The sequence below is a fragment of the Pinus tabuliformis genome, chromosome 7 (assembly GCF_031772625.1).
Source record: "Pinus tabuliformis cultivar Carrire ecotype Pingquan chromosome 7, CPIR1, whole genome shotgun sequence".
Lineage (NCBI taxonomy): Eukaryota > Viridiplantae > Streptophyta > Pinopsida > Pinales > Pinaceae > Pinus > Pinus tabuliformis.
The window spans coordinates 947588825-947605798 of record NC_142293.1 but is presented as its reverse complement, the minus strand read 5'-3'; the positions used below and the strand labels follow the sequence as shown (position 1 = coordinate 947605798).

General features: G+C 35.3%; 1 pseudogene; it reads right to left on the bottom strand.

Annotated features, from left to right (window-relative positions):
* Positions 1-583: 583 nt before the first annotated feature.
* Positions 584-15849, bottom strand: LOC149250752 (beta-glucosidase 32-like; annotated as a pseudogene).
* Positions 15850-16974: the final 1125 nt, after the last annotated feature.

Below are 16974 nucleotides of genomic sequence, written 5' to 3'. Positions count from 1 at the left end.
AGAGTATGGATAGGCCGACGGGACGAGAGCCATCAATTCACAGCAAGCATCGAAGGACAACCTGCTTGAGGAAATAATGAACACCGCAGGCCACAGACAATTGTACATATCATGATCCGGAGTGACATAAGCCGCTGCAGAACCGCAGGACAGAGGGACACTTGCACATTCAGAACCGTGCAGGAGGAGGTGATCGAAAACATTCTCAATCATCGCAATTGCCCTCCACAACAACTCCGAATTGCAACATTTATGTTGATCGGACATGCAATTTGCATGTCACGATCCATTCCACCGCCCGAAATCTTCCTGCTATTATCTATATATCCCTCCTTGCTCTCCATTGGAGCATCACTGCTCCGGCTCAATAATCAGAGATCATCGATTTGCATTATCATTCAGACAAGCAACAATCAGGAAGGCTCCCATGGTGGGGGAAGGTAGTCGAAATCAATATGAAAACAGAGACCTGCAGCTGGCTAGAGATATGTTCGAGCGGAGAACTTCCCAACGGAGCAAACGGAAAATCATTGACCTGGAGGCCTCGGCATAGGAGGAAGAGAGCAAGTTATCCGACCATCAGTTAAGCCAGGAAGTAGACTGGCTGCAAGATCCGGGGACGACCAGCACTCGGGCGACTCAGTTCATTCGCACTCAAGCAGAAGCGTGGCGCATGAAGACCATCCTGGCTAAGGCCATGGATGTCCAAGCTGAACAGGCTGAGCAACTGCGAACTCTCTAGCAGTTTGCTGCCACAATGACTAAGGAGCACATGGCTGTGGTTCAAAGCAGTGAATTTAAACTCACCGCTCTGCATGAGGAGGTTGATACTATAAGCAGAAAGCTCATTGTCCTGATCAAGCTGCTTAGGAAAAGCACTGAGCAAGACATCAAGCCTCCAGAGCTGCAACGGGGTGGTCCGTCGAAGGTCAACCAGGACAATGCACTCAACTGCAAAGAGATGCACACAGTGCCAGACTCCCCAAAAAAATTCTGATCAGTCTTCCCTGTCCCTCTGTCAGACTTTATCAAGTATGTTTTGTTTTCGTTTTCTCAGTTGTGTGCTAGCCAGTTTTTTTTGGCGTAAGTCGCCCTGCGTGGTGCACTTTTTGGCAGCACTCTGTCTCTCATGTTTGCTACTCTCCGAGTCCTATGTTTCAAACTGTTTTTAGCTGGTAAGGCCTGTCGCGAAGCGGCCAGTCATTTGCTTCGGCATAATTTTTGTACTATATGTTACTCTTGTTAATATCAAAGCTTATTTACACACAAAAAAAGAAATGGATGGGATTTCCTTAAATTAACGAATTAATTATATGTCTGAATATAGCGACCACATCAATAAAAAATGGGGCAGGATCTAGAGGAGCCCTGTGCCACCCAACCCACTAGAAAAAAAATATGTGAATGTGAATCATGATATTTGGATATCGTTGGGCAAGGAATCTCGTCAAGCTAATGTGGTTTTACTCGAAGCTGTTCAGCAGCTACGTGCCGAGATGAAAAATTTAAAAACAGATAATAAGTTGCTACATTTAGAACAAGATAAATTCTCAGAAGCCTGTCCAATCGACATAACCATCGACATCCCGACCCCAATGCTGAAGACAACGAGAAGACCCCAATGGGTCAGCATGGAGAGGAAAATTCTGAGTCAGCAGAAAATCATGGGGAAGATGAAGAAGGATGCTCGGACAATGTTTCTGACTAGCACAAGATAAAAAGATAGAAATCTTATTACAAGGAGAATTTAAAAAGATTAAACCATCATTCTTTGAAGGGGAATCTGAAAAGGCAGTGAATGCATGGTTAATTGATATGGGCAAATATTTTTAGATTTATGAGTACACCGATAAATTGAAAGCACAATCGGAAGTTTATTAGTTAAGGGGTAGGGCTACCTTTTGGTGGGAAGAAATCAAAAGAGTGAGGAAAATTGATGAAGAGCAGGTTACATTGAACGAATTCCAAAAGAATTTCAAAGACAAGTATCTAACTGAATGTTATTATGATGAAAAAGAAAAAGAATTTCATGTGTTAAGATTGGGAATCTTAACCATGGATGAATATGTGACATGACTCACCTCCTTACTGTGTTATGTGCCTTATATGCAAGAGGAAAAGGCCAAAATTGAGCGCTTCATCAGTAGCCTACCCAATTTTATGAAGGAGAAACTGGAGTTTGACTACCCCAAAACAATAGATGATACAGTGTAGAAATCCCACATCTGCTACCAGCAAATGAAACAAAAAATGAAGGACCAAAAGGAGGGTCGAACAGGAAAGGTAGAAACTTGATTCCAAACAGACACCTAAAATTCTCTAGTGGTAGAAATATACAACAAAAATCTCTCCGCAAATTTCCAGGAAGGAATCATCCCAAAGTTACATATTCTGAATACAAACAATTAGAGGGAGTTATGAAATTTGTTAATGACCACCAGTCAAAACCACTGGTGCAATGTTGGGGATGTGGAGAGCCCCACTATTACAAAAATTGTCTGCATAAGGCAAGGATAGAACATCTATCAAATATGCAGGAGGCATCAATAGTTGGAGAACCGGCAAGGAGCATGCCCAAAATTAATGCTACTCTAGATGATCATGAAGTAGAATATTAGCCCACCATGATCAAATGTGAAGGTATGATTGCTAAGCATCCTGTCTCTATTTTATTTGATCCCAGTGCTAGCTTAATCTATGTTAGTCCTAAGGTGGTAGAAAAGTGTCAAATGCGGAGGAGTAAGTTTCCAAAACCATGGGTAACTCAATTAGCAATCAGAAAAAAATGAAGGGTAATTGCGCAAAAAAAGAATGTTGTCCCATAACAATTTCAGGGCAACCCATTTATGTTGACCTTAATATCCTTCCTTTGGGTTGTAATGACATTTTAATTGGGATGGAAACAGGCCAAAGGAAAGAACTCCAAGGAATTAAAACCAATACCAAGTTACATCCTATCACTGCTAGTCATCTAGGAAAATGTATTAGGAAAGGCTGTCAAATATATATTGTTAAAGTGGGATTTAAAAACACCAATAATAATATGACCTCCTTGGAAAACATTCCTATCATTCAGGTATTTGTTGATGTATTTCCTAAATCCATTCCAGGATTACCACCAAAGTGTGATATTTATTTCACGATAGAATTAATTCTGGGTGCAGCCCCTATATCCAAGGCCCCTTATCGCATGAGTATACCCGAGATAACAGAACTCAAAATGCAGCTTCAGGAGCTTCTAGAAAAAAATTATATTCATCCCAATGTGTCTCCTTGGGGAGCCTTTGTATTGTTTGTATGGAAAATGGACAGGACCCTCAGATTATGCATTGTTTATCATCAATTAAATAAACTGACCATCAAGAATAAATATCATCTACCATGTATCGATGATTAATTTGATCATGTGCAAGGAGCTAAAGTATTCTCGAAAACCGACTTAAGATCTGGCTACCATCAAATAATGATAAAGGAGGAGGACATTTACAAGACTGCATTCCATACTCATTATGGTCACTATGAGTTCATAGTGTTTCCATTTGGCCTCACAAATGCCCTAGCGACCTTTATGAGTCTAATGCAGGGTATTTTTCAGCCCTACCTTAATAAGTTTATACTGATTTTCATTGATGACATTCTAATATACTCTAAGAATCAGGAGGAGCATAAAGAACATCTAAGAATAGTATTGCAAACTCTGCGGGAAAATGAGGTATATGCTAAATTCAGCAAGTGTGACTTTTTCAAAGATCAAGTTCAATACTTGGGTCACGTTATATCAATAGATGGAATAGTAGTAGAGCACGAAAAGATAAAAACCATTATGGAATGGAAAAATCCAAAGAATATCATTGGTATCAGATCATTCCTCAGTTTGGCCAGGTACTACTATCGTTTTATTGAATGATTTTCAAAAATCCCATTCCCAATGACCTCTTTAGAGAAAAAGGGACATGCTTTCCAATGGAAAACCAAGTGTTAGAAAAGCTTTGAAAGACTAGAACACCTTCTTACCACTGCACCTATGTTAAAGGTAGCAGATCCATAAAAGTATTTCATTGTTTGCACAAATGGGAGTAAAGAAGGTGTTGGCAGAGTGTTGACACAAGAAGGAAAGGTCATTACTTACGAGTCACGGAACCTGAAGGAGTATGAACACTGATATTCTTCTTATGACCTTGAATTGATAGCGGTAGTGTATGCACTGAAAATGTGGTGACACTACCTATTGGGGATTAAATTTATATTTTTAACAGATCATAGCAGTCTTACAATTCTTCAGCCAGTCTCGATTAAATGCCCGATAAGCCAGATGGACATCATTTTATGGTGAGTTTGATTTCGAAATGAAGCATCTTAAAGGGAAGGAAAATCGAGTGGACGACGCATTGAGAATAAAAGTACATTGTATTTATGAGGTCCAAATGAGCCAAGTATGCTCAAATATTCCTGAAATCATAAAGGAAGCATCTATCAAAGATCCGGAGTACACCTTTCTTTGGCAACAGAGAAAGGAAGCTCTGCTGGAAAAGGAAAAATCTGATTTTGAAATAAATTCCAATAACCTCCTTACCTATAAGGACAAAATTTATGTTCCTAACCAAAACTTGGTAAAACAATTGATATTGGATGAGTTTCATAGGAAGCTACGCATTGGTCACCCACGTTACCAAAAACAGTTTTCAGCCATTAAGAAAGGGTATTTTTGGCCTTGATTAAGGAAGGATGTTACTTAGTACATGTCGAAATGTTTGGAGTGTCAGCTGGTGAAGGCAAAACATCAGCATCCCGTGGGTTTGTTGCAACCATTGATGGATTCCAGAATGGAAATGGGAGACCATATCTCTAAACTTCATCACCGGCTTACCCCGTGCCAAGAAGTAGCATGAATAAATTATGGTGGTGGTAGACAAACAAAACTGTTCACTTCATACCTGTGAAATCCACTTACAAAACTGTGGAAATTGAAAACATATTTATTAAGGAAATATTTCATCTGCACGGAATACCCAAGGTAATGATTTCTAATAGGGATGTTAAATTTACATCCACATTCTTGAAAACTCTCTTTTTAGGATTGGGTACTGAGATCCAATTTAGTACTTCCCACAATCCTCAAATGTGCGGAGAGACCGAACGGGTAAATCAAGTGATGGAGGACATGCTACGCATGTTTGTGATGCAACAACCACATAAGTGGGAATATTATCTCCACCTAGTGGAATTTGCATATAATAATGGACATCATGAATCACTCAGCATGGGCCCCTTTGAAGTATTGTATGGAAGACAGTGCAGGGTACCCACTGATTGGAATAATCTAGTTAATAAGCTAGCATTGGGTCTTGATATGCTAGCAGAAATGGAGGAGACTGTTAAGAAAGTTCAAGAAACTCTAAGGGTTTCCAAAGATAGGCAAAAAGTGTATGCAGATAAAAGAGGACATACAAATAATTTTAGCCAGGAGATCACGTATATTTAATGGTAAAGCACTGGAAAAGTTCCTTACAATGTAGGGGTTGTGCTAAGTTAGCACCTCGGTGCTATGGACATTTTCAAGTCTTCGAACGAATTCGGTACGTGTCCTATAAACTTGTGTTACTAAGCCACATTAGGGTCCACAATGTGTTCCATGTATCTTTTCTAAAAAAATATGTGTACAATCCTCAACATATTATTAACAGGGAAAATATTCAGGTAATTGGTTAAGTGGAATATATGCATTTTGGATAGTCTATTTTGAAGAGGTTGTGACTATGAATTGTTTTTGTGTAGGTTGAACCAGAAGGATATTTTTTGGCAGAACCTCTTCATATTCTTGATCAAAGAGAAACCACCTTGCGGAAGCGAGCCATCACCCAGGTTAAAGTGCAGTGGAAGCACTTTGGCTCGAATGAGTCCACCTGGGAAGAGGAGGAATTTATGCAGAAATCTTATTTGACATTATTTTTTGAAAGCAAAATGAACACCAGGGACAATGTTCCTCATATGGGGGAGATGTAACACCCCAAGATGCATAAAAATTACTGTGGTTACTTAGTTTGATATTTACCATTTATTACTTTAAGTTTTCTTACCCTATGATGTGAAATAAAAATGACTAAGGTTGGAGGGCCAAGAAACATACATTTGGTTACCTAAATTATTGGTAATTAGGAGTACTTGTACTTTTTACAAAAATAGAAATTGTTTACATTAATTAAAAGAAACGGTTACAAAAAGGTAGTTACACATGTGTCTTGAAGGGAGATTTAGATGGGGGAAAAGAATCCCAGAGAGATCCTAGAGCTGGGTGGAATAAACTAGTGGGAGAATTCTAAAAAAAATAGTCAGTAAAAAGGTATAGGAATTGAGGCAGGACAGGAGTTCAGATGCCCAAGGTACTTGACTGTGGCTAGAATTATTTTAACTGTGAACAAAAGAAAGTGCTCAGGGGAGTGTCTCGACATGATTTCCAGGCTCACGGCAGGGAGGATAGACTTTCCAGATAGGAATGAATATTACAGTTTGCTAATATTGAACAGATAAGCATCATAGTAAGATCCATTATGAATTAATGTTAGACTGTGAAAATTTTATGTAAATGATAAACTAGAACTTTTTATTACGAATTAATGTTGGAAGAATTTCTTAAATGATGGAACAACTAGGAAAAGAAATTATTTGAAAAATGCATTGAAAATGAGAATTAAAATTACCATATTCATAATTCAAATAGTAGACAGTATGTTATAGCAATGCAAGAAAGGTAGCAAGTAATACTAGTAAAGTATGGAGAAATAACTTCATGCAACAGATAAATATGCATGGAAAATTTTAGCGACTAATTTTCACCCAGTGGAATAATTTTCCATGATTTTCCACAAAAAAGATTCGCCAATTTCCAATTTTATAAAAGGCGATTCGCCCAAATTTTAGAATATAAAATTATTTTACCTTAAAAATTGCTAACATTATATAGAGATTATATATAAAATCATTATAGCTTTTAATAATTTTACAAATATATCAATAAACATTTTATATTTTGCATATTAGTGAGATTTACCAATGTTTTTAAACTTCAAGAAAATTTTCCATCCTTAAAATTTTCCTTGATATGCATGCGTTCTTAAAGTATTAAGAATATTTTTTATTTATGAGCAGTGGGACAACCTGTATGAAACATTATATTCTTACTGAAGAATTTATCTATGTATTATGCTTTAGAGTCGAATATAAATTGAGTAATGTACTACAAACCATTATTTGAGAAATTCTATATTATTCGTTGTAAAAATAATATTAAAAGGAAACTTTATGAAAATGTCAAACGGATACATGAGTCACAATAGAAATAAATTCCATGAAATACTACAGGACTACTGTAGATATGAAAAGAAAACCATCATAGAAGTGATCTAGGTGACTTAATGTATAAACAAACCTTAAAAGTATCATTCCAGAAATGTCGAATGAACTAAGGTAAACTCGCTAACTTCTAATACCCTAAGCAAGGAAACAGAGTAGTATGGGCCTCCAATTAAATTCGAGATAAAATAACTCCGTTGTTATTCAAATGAAACCCACTGAGTTTGGTGAAATACAATCACTGTAATAATACCTTAATGAGAACAATTCCACATTTCAGAATGGATCAACAGCTTGATTATAACGACATGAATCAAAACCCCTGAAATGCCATCCAGTGTATAACTTAACTCAACAATGCACAAACAGATTAAATATCCAACAAAAAACTCACAGTCGAACAAATGTTGAATGTTCACAAAATACATGTGTCATGCATAGTGTTTGGCTTTCTGTTATATAGTTAATTAAACTAAAAACCAAAACCTAAGTAACTCTTGACGAAAAACTCATCTTGATGCATAGTCTCTCTCTCGCCGAGTAGTTAATAATTTGTAGCTAAATATTCATGCCCTGAGGTAAGAATTTCCAACCTGGAAGTGACCATGGAAGCCGTAAGTTCTTGAACCTTCAACGGATGCATTCCAAGCTTGATTGAATTGGGCACATATGGTAAAATACATGCATACCTCCACAAGCAGCCAAGGAATCAGTAAGAGTTTAACCTGGGGAGATTTATAAGAAGCACAATGATGGAAAGAGGGTCATTCCCATGTGGAACTGGAGAGTTTCCACATCGAGCAGCCTACCTGCAAAACAATACACCCCATCATTTAAAAAACTCAAAACAGAGAAGCTATATTCAGAAAAGAACCTTTTGGTTTGTATGCTTACCTCCCAAAAAGGTTTTGTCAGAGCAGAGCTTCGTCCGCAACATGAGCAGATTATCAAGCCACCCTTCAAAGAGGTGAAATTCAATCAATCTCGACACCAGGCAGTGCTCCAATGCAGAAGACAAATACAGACAATACAAATAATAAAAACTTCATAAAGTCAAGATGTTGGGGTTACCTGCGTTCGCAAGGCTGACCATGGCCTCCATGAAAAATTGCAGAAGGCCCCTACACTGGTAAGAAACCTCACCAGACAAATTGGTTGTAGAGGAGCAAGAAACTAAGGACCAAAGACAACAACGGGTGCTAACCTTTGACGAATGCAGAAAAGTGGTTAGGGGGTTAAACCCTAAACCATCCCCACCATTGATTTGCTTAGCGATGATCGGATGACATAAAATGAGACAAGTGTTAATCAGGATCAATACCAACACGCGAAGACAAGTAGCAATCTCCTCGAACCATGTGCCATGGGATTCAGAGTACATAGGCCAGGTAACCAAGGTCATGTTGCAGATGGCTAGCCCATCATGTGCCATGTGAAACTTAATTACCATCAACCACATACTCACCACTAACTGCGAGGTTTGATATACATGCAATAAAATATATAACAATGTTATCCGGTATACACAAACTCATTTGAATTTCTCATTAATAATTCATAAATCCTCACTAGATGGTCCATTATCGAGGCATGTATAATGATGTAAATAATTTCTTTTATATAGGTTTTTTTTGTTATATAGCCAGATCCCATGATCGAGAGCTCATTGCCAGCTGTCAAGATAACATCAATAGTAGTCATCTCTTCACTTTTATTTAACTGTTGGCTGTCATCCAAAATCAAAGAGAAGGTTCGACCAAAATCTCCCGCTGAGGCCGCAACCCAGAGATTATTGTAATGCACGGAAGTAATAGAGAGACGATTTTCAGCAACCACATCTCCAATATAGTCAAATGTTGTTCCACAAACAAGAAAAAAAATTACATACCCATGTTTTATATATCAATTTGATGTTGTGGTTAAATTTGTTCCACAAACAAAAGTTTTTACACACGAAGGTCTTACATAACAATTTGATTTTGAAGTTGACAATAATGTCACTTTATAATTAAATTAATATTTTACTCATTATATATACAAACTAAATTTTAAAATTATAACATTTAAGATTAATAACATTTTATTATGTTTTCAAATTCTATATACATAGGATCACAATTATTTTTATATACTAATTTAATTAAAAAAAATTATAGAAATTGTTTTTATAAAAGTAAAAAAAAATAATTAAAGTATCAGATATTAATAAAAAAAGATATTTATAATCTTTCTTTACAATTCTTTTAAATACAATTTTGTTTTTATCTCAATAGGTTGTGAGGCACTTTAAAGTCTTGGGTGTCACGATGTTGTAGTGAGGCACTTTAAATTCTTGTGTGTCTCGATGTTGTAGTAAATGATAAATAACGAAAAAAATTACTAATAACTAAAATAAATTAAAATTAAAAATATAAATATCAAAGTAAAAAAAATAAAAACATTTACTTCATGATATATTTTGCAGTGTTAAAATTAAAAAAATTATTAAAATTTACTTTTCACCCAATGTCGTGTCATATTTCTAAAGCCACTTAGAATTAATAAAAATATTATTAAGTTATTTTTAATCATCCCATTCATTGCGAAAGCTAATTTTAAGACTATTAAAATTAAAAGGGTCTCTTAAAAACAACATTAGAAAATGAATGGAGAAAGAAGGGCGAAGATCCTAAAGCATTAGGTTCTTATTAGTTACAAACTACCGTAGAGTTACCTTATGGGAAGTGGGTCTCTATGGATAGGGTTTATACACCGATCTAACGAGACATACCTCTTGCAACAACAAAAATAAAGACCTTGTCTCCCTATTCGAAATACAAAGGGTGCATCCTTTAAAACTCTAAAGGAGAATATGAAGGAGGGGCATATGACGAGGCTATTTCCTTTTCTACACGATGGTTGAATGTATTTGGAAAATCTAATGCAAAGCCCCTCAAATTTAATTGTCTACTTATTGGGTAAACGGTGTGACGAACTATATTATTAAATTAGTTGTAAGCACAGTGGAGATCGACCTGTTTATTTATGGAGTCGTATTATGGTAACTCTTGCATTCGTGCAGATTTTGGTCATTGCAAATTGAAAGTGTTGAAAATAAAATCCTATGATGGTTCGTAGCCACGTGTATCTTCACCATGTAAAAAGGAAGCGAATCTATGCCAAAGAGATAAGTATTTCTATCTTTTTGGTTTAAAAGAAATAGACTAGCATTTGCACCAGATGTTGCAAAGGAAATGCCGTAAGGCATGAATTGAAGAACACAAATACAACAAAAGAATACTTTGATAAAGAATAAGAATATATTGAATGCTCAAATCAATGCCCCATTAACTGTAATCACTTAGTAGACATATCTATCAACATTAGGATTATACACAATGATGAAGAAATTTCCCATATACAAACAACACCTTCCACAACAACCTTTTGTCACATCCACATTTTAAAAAATGCCTTGGAAAGTGATTGGAATCTCTCATATTGCCTTCTTCATTATGCAGATGAATCTTCCATATTACTATTTTCATCATGAATATTGTTAGTTCATTGTTGTAAAGTGTTAGTGTGTTAAATTCAATACTATAAGTTCGACAAGCGAGAAACATTCCTCAATTAGCATAATATGCATTTTTCTCTCAACCATGCATAAAAAGAATTGTTAAAGAACAAGATATCATTTTAGTTTTGTATTCTAAGAATATACTAAAGCTTTAGGAAGCTTGATAAAAGAGTTGTATACAATAAAGGATTATTGAATAATTTGAAAAGGATGACTAAAGAATTTGAGAAGGAACAATTGTGTACATTAAGAGATCAACTAATGAATTAAAATTTGAACATTAGATGAAATGAGTATTTAAATTAGAACTTCTCATAAAAAATTCTTAACTTGTGAGGTAGGATATCAAATTTCAACACTACATAGAATGACCTTGTTTAATAATAAAATACCATTTTAGTTTTCCAACCCAGGAACATATTAAGGTTCTTAGGAAGCTTATAAAACAATTATGTACTTTAAGAGATCCTTGAAGAATTTGGGAAGGACAAAAAGAGCAAGTTGTTCCACATAAATGTGAGTTACTTTATGTACAGAGTTTCCAACATGATAGGAAACATGTATGTACAGAGTTTCTCTTTTGTGGTTTCTTCAATTATTTCAAGGATTAGCTCTCAAAATAACTAAACTATTGTAACAAATTTACTTCAAAAGAATTGAATAAGAAACACAATAATTCACAAAAATACAATCATAACACACATAAACACATTGAATTGTTTATTCCATCTAGTTCAATGTGAATTTAGACATGGAGGTTTTCAACTAAAGATAAATATACTATTCCATTGAGACTTCAAGCCAACAACAACTTAACTCCATATTCTATTCTAGGAGAAAATCTTGTTGGAGAGAATCTCTCATATCCAACTAAGATTCAACAACCTCCACAATAATAGACAAGGCATATATGTGTAGATAATGAGGAATACTCATTAGGCACACCAACAACGACTATTGAAAAATAATAAACCAGCTAGCGAGCACTAGAGTCACATTTTCTAAGAAAACGAAGATTGTCATTCAATATTTCATAATTTAAGCTGCCGTGATTTTTCTTGTGACAAACATGAAGCACCGAAGCTCCTATTTTGAAGTATACGACTCATAAAGTTTGTTTCAAATATCACTTTAAGACTAGGATGCCTCTAGAATAAAAAAATATAATATTGAACAATTTGTAATGGTCCAAAGAACAATTTGGAGATAGCTAGTGAAATTTTAGAAAATTCCAATATGGTGATGATGATAAAGATAATGAAAAAAAGAACATCCATTAACACTTATATGATCTATCCTAACTTAAAAAACAAAAATAAAAAAACAATTGAGATTTTTTAATACATTGTATCCTACCATAAACATCATATATTAAATGCTATAAAAGAATTTTTGGAAGTGAATATAAACATAAATATCAAATTTGTATAAGAAAATCATGCCTAAAATATACCGCATTGTTTTCATAAAATTGAGTTTCAATTCTTGGTTCTATGAGACGTTCATAGGAGTGTAGGTGTTGAGTAGAATTTGAGATTCAAGTATTGATTCCCTGCTTTCCCGTCTCTGCAGAAAACTCTTGTACCAATGAGCAGATAGTTTGGGATAACGCTTCAAATTGTCACTGAAGTCCACATAATCAAGACCAGGACGCCAAGCGTAACTACTCAAAACTTCAAAGTCATTTAAGTCTGCATAATGAAGACCAAATTGCAAGTGTAACCACTCAAAACTTCAAAGTCATCTAGGAAAGACCATATAAAGTATCCACAGATTTCTGACCCATTTCTGCCACAATGAATAAACGTTTTATTTCTGAAAGATATTCATCATTTCACAAATTCCTGCCACAATGAATAAACGATTTATGTTTCAAAAATGGTATACCTTATTGCTGCAAGCACATACTGAAGGACATCTTGATGGAGATCCATCCTAAATTGGTCATTCAAAGCCTCAGAAAGGGGAATAGCAGAATTATTAGGCTCTGAAAATCCTGTCCAGACATGAAAGCTGATATTGTAAGTCCAAAACAGATAATTAGATGGTCAATGATCAAAAAGTGTAGCACCAATTTGCGTATATTTTCTTGAACCTGCATAAATCTTAACTGTACAGAGAGATCTCATTGAGGACCTGAAAACCTAACTTGTGTTAGAGGAATAACATAAGAAGAGTGCCCACCATTTTCATGCACAATAATAGGATTATTATGGGAACAGTCCTCAATATATTCAAGCATTGTCTGCATGCTTTGTGGTACAACTAGCATACCCAAAAATGATCTCTGCCACAAATTTCAGCATGAGGTAAATATTTTTTTGTCAGGATATAAACATACTTAGAACATACTGTTTAAAATTTATAAAAAGTTTAGTCGAATTTTTGGATTCTATTTGTCTCTTAGTTTATAATTATGTTTCTAAATTAAGGCATAGTTTAAATCCAAAATTGCTATCGAACTGTAAAAATCTACATACTCATATTTATAAAAAGCTCCTACTAAAAAGAAGAAGAAAATATATGATTATAATAGGACATGTGATTCTTCAAAATCTTCTTACATCAAAGCTGATGGGAATTCCATCTCGTTCCACTGCATTCATCAAGTAGTATAGAACAACCATAAAATGTTCTTAATACCAATGTTCTTGCAATGTATCACTTTTGAATTTAAAATAACATAAAACTTCAACGGATCAAAACCATTTTCCTTTATGATTTGAAGACAGTAACTTTATTCTTCATAGATTTAAGGAGGCCAAGTTGAAAGGCTGTTAGAAGATGAGATTTATTGAGTTAAATCTATTTGTGAGAATGACTCTCGTACCTGCAGTTCCAATGGACATATCTTGAGCATAGTCTCTTGACATAAGTTCACCTTTTCTTGGAACATCAAAACAATACCTGGTAACATAGTGATTGACACCAATGAAGTCCAATGACCCTTGTAACTTTTGAGCTTGTTCCTTTGTAAATGAAGGTAATCGAGAACCCACTATATTCCTCATGCTCCCTGGATAGTCTCCAGAAACAAATGGGTATAAAAGCCTGAATTTTGGAAAAAGAAATTAATTCAGGGTGGTTGTCTGCCCTCAACCAAACAAAAGTACACCTATTTTCATCCACTTCAACAATATAGCTATTAATTATTTGAATCACGACGAAAACCTCAACTGAAAAAGAGGAGAAATAACAATTGGCGAGACTGCTCTATGGTACTCAAGGTTCTGGAAACATAAGTTAACTTGAAAATTCATTGTTAAAGAAATCACTCACTAGCCCACCATAAAATCATTTAATCTTTGAGTAGCAGCCACATCTATGGATTTATTGGTAAGAGGTATCATCCAATGTACTAGAATTACTACAAAAACCCCAACTGAAAAAGAGGAGAAATAACAATTGGTGAGACTGCTCTATGGTACTCAAGGTTCTGGAAACATAAGTTAACTTGAAAATTCATTGTTAAAGAAATCACTCACCATCCCACCATAAAATAATTTTCTCTTTGAATAGCAGCCACATCTGTGGATTTATTGGTGAGAGGTATCATCCAATGTACTAAAATTACTAATCCAATCCAGCCCTTTTGATTTTCCTGCATTCATCGAGAAATTTATAAAATCTCATAGAATGTATGGGGATGAACATAGATCAAAGAGGAAAAGGACCCGACAGGTTTTCCTGTACAGCTCCACAGCAGCTATATGTGATAGCAAAACATGGTGACCAACAATATATGGCTCAACAGTTGAGTTTCCAGCAGTACAATTTCCAAATGGTTGGGAACATCTTTGAGGTGGGAAAACACCGTCATCATATCCTGCAGTGCCAAAAACATTGGGCTCATTGAAAGTGGACCAATATTTCACTCGATCACCAAACTCTTTAAAACACACATCTGCATAACCTTTAAAATCCTCCTTGCATAAGATCGAAGTAGATTAGAAAACTATGCTTCTCTAACCATAAGATTATTAATGCACCAATAAATTGATCCTTTGACTTGTGTGTCAACCCACATGGGAAGAAAAAAAAGAACAGGAGATGACATAAGATGTTTACACAATCTGTGGATTTAAGAAACCTCCATAGGAATCTTACAGAGCTTGGGGCAGATCAAAGTGGTACAATGTCACATGTGGTTGAATGCCTAAGACGTGCATTGTGAAACGATTAACAGTTTTTAGGATGATAGTCACAGGAATAAAAAAAAAGTAGACAGACAAGTTTGTCAATAAATACTACCATGGGGCAAAAGCTCATTTATGAGGTTATTATAGTACTCAACGCCTTTTGGGTTGATGGGTCCTTCGCCATCTGCATCAATATATGTGAAATAGTTATTTCCTACCATTGTCCATTGAGTGTTTACTAAATTCTTAGGATTAAACATGTGGTCAGAGCTCAAACAGAAATATACCAGGAATAAGCCTGGGCCATGAGATTGAAAATCTAAAGGCATCTACTCCCATCGCAGACATTAGATCAATATCCTCCTTCAAAACCCGCATGAAATTTTGCATCAAGTTGATACCCAAATCATCTAGGAGTTTAACTATTGATACATTAGTATGAAAACAACAATAATGGGGTTGGACATGCACATAAAGCTTGAGGATGGCTTACAAGTAGCCACTGCATATAGGTTGTCCTAATGACATTTATTGTTCTTAGATTTGCAGATAATAATACCTTGTAACGATGGTATTGATCAACAGCTACATCTCCCTTACCTCAATCCACAGTAATCCCTGACAATACAGTTAAAACAAACAACAGCTCACTTCCAGCCTTGGCATTGAAAGTCCCAAACTAAAGTAAGGAATTGGGTAGAATGCAAATGAAGGGATGAATGAAGATATGTGATGAAACATACCTTCCCTGTGAGTGAAAGTGTCAAAGATGCTTGGCTTCCGGCCATCTTCTGCTGCAGCTCCTTCATGCTGCAGAAAACCAATTGTTATTTTGCAAAGAAACACGCTGGACAGTATTCCATATGGGCACAAACTAGAATTGACTAACAGAGACCAATTAACATTTCACATTTGTAGCTTTGCTAACTGTTTATGTTCTATAAATACTAATAAAATTATAACCTTACAGAAAAAGAAGACATCACTTTGTAGGGTTTGTTATTTGTATTTACACAATTAATTTTTTTTATTCAATTAGCTATGCTATTCTCTGTGCTTTTGCTGGGTTCCTTCATCACCGCCATCATTGGGAAATTCATTTCCCTCTTGAAGTATGAAACAAGTAGCAATTCCCAATTGATCTCACACTACCACCACAAAGAAGCTAGCAATCCTCATATACAAATCGAACCAGCCATCCTATCAAGCAATCCATGTAGTTTTCAATCTATAGCTTTGATAACCCAAAACTCAAATATTTTATATCTAATATACAAAAAAAAATTCACATTAATATGTCTGGATCTCATTCTAAGATCTTTACAGATCTGATACAGAGGTAAACCAGATTTTTCATACCATGACAAGCAATATTAGCAAGTCTTGGAGACTTTCTTATGTAATGTCTCCTCCTTATTTGATATTGTTGCTTTAGTATGGTTTGATATAGAAACTTAATTGCAGATATGGGTCTCCTGATCTCTTGCAAACATTCTGATCTGATGATTGTTATAGCTATGCATCCCATGAATACTATGGAGATTTTAACTGCAAACGTTCTGATTGAATATAGGAATATTATCATACAAGTTTCTGCTCTTATGCAGAAATTGGAAGTATAAGCCTTCTCATCTTTAGGAAGGTTTTTGTATGAACAACTTGTCTACTCCTCTATAAACAATAATATACCATAGTGAAATGCTACAATGGTATGATGAATAAAGACCTGAAGCCATACACAGTTTCTTTGCACCTGATACACTGATTGTATATACCTACTGCTATACACAGAATATATTAAGCTGCTACCGTTCGTTCCATGCACAAATTATGACAATTTTCATGTATACCATAGAAACTATTATACAGATCAGTTGTATAATGAACAATCTATTTTGAGTGAGTGTCCAGAAAATTTTGATGTAT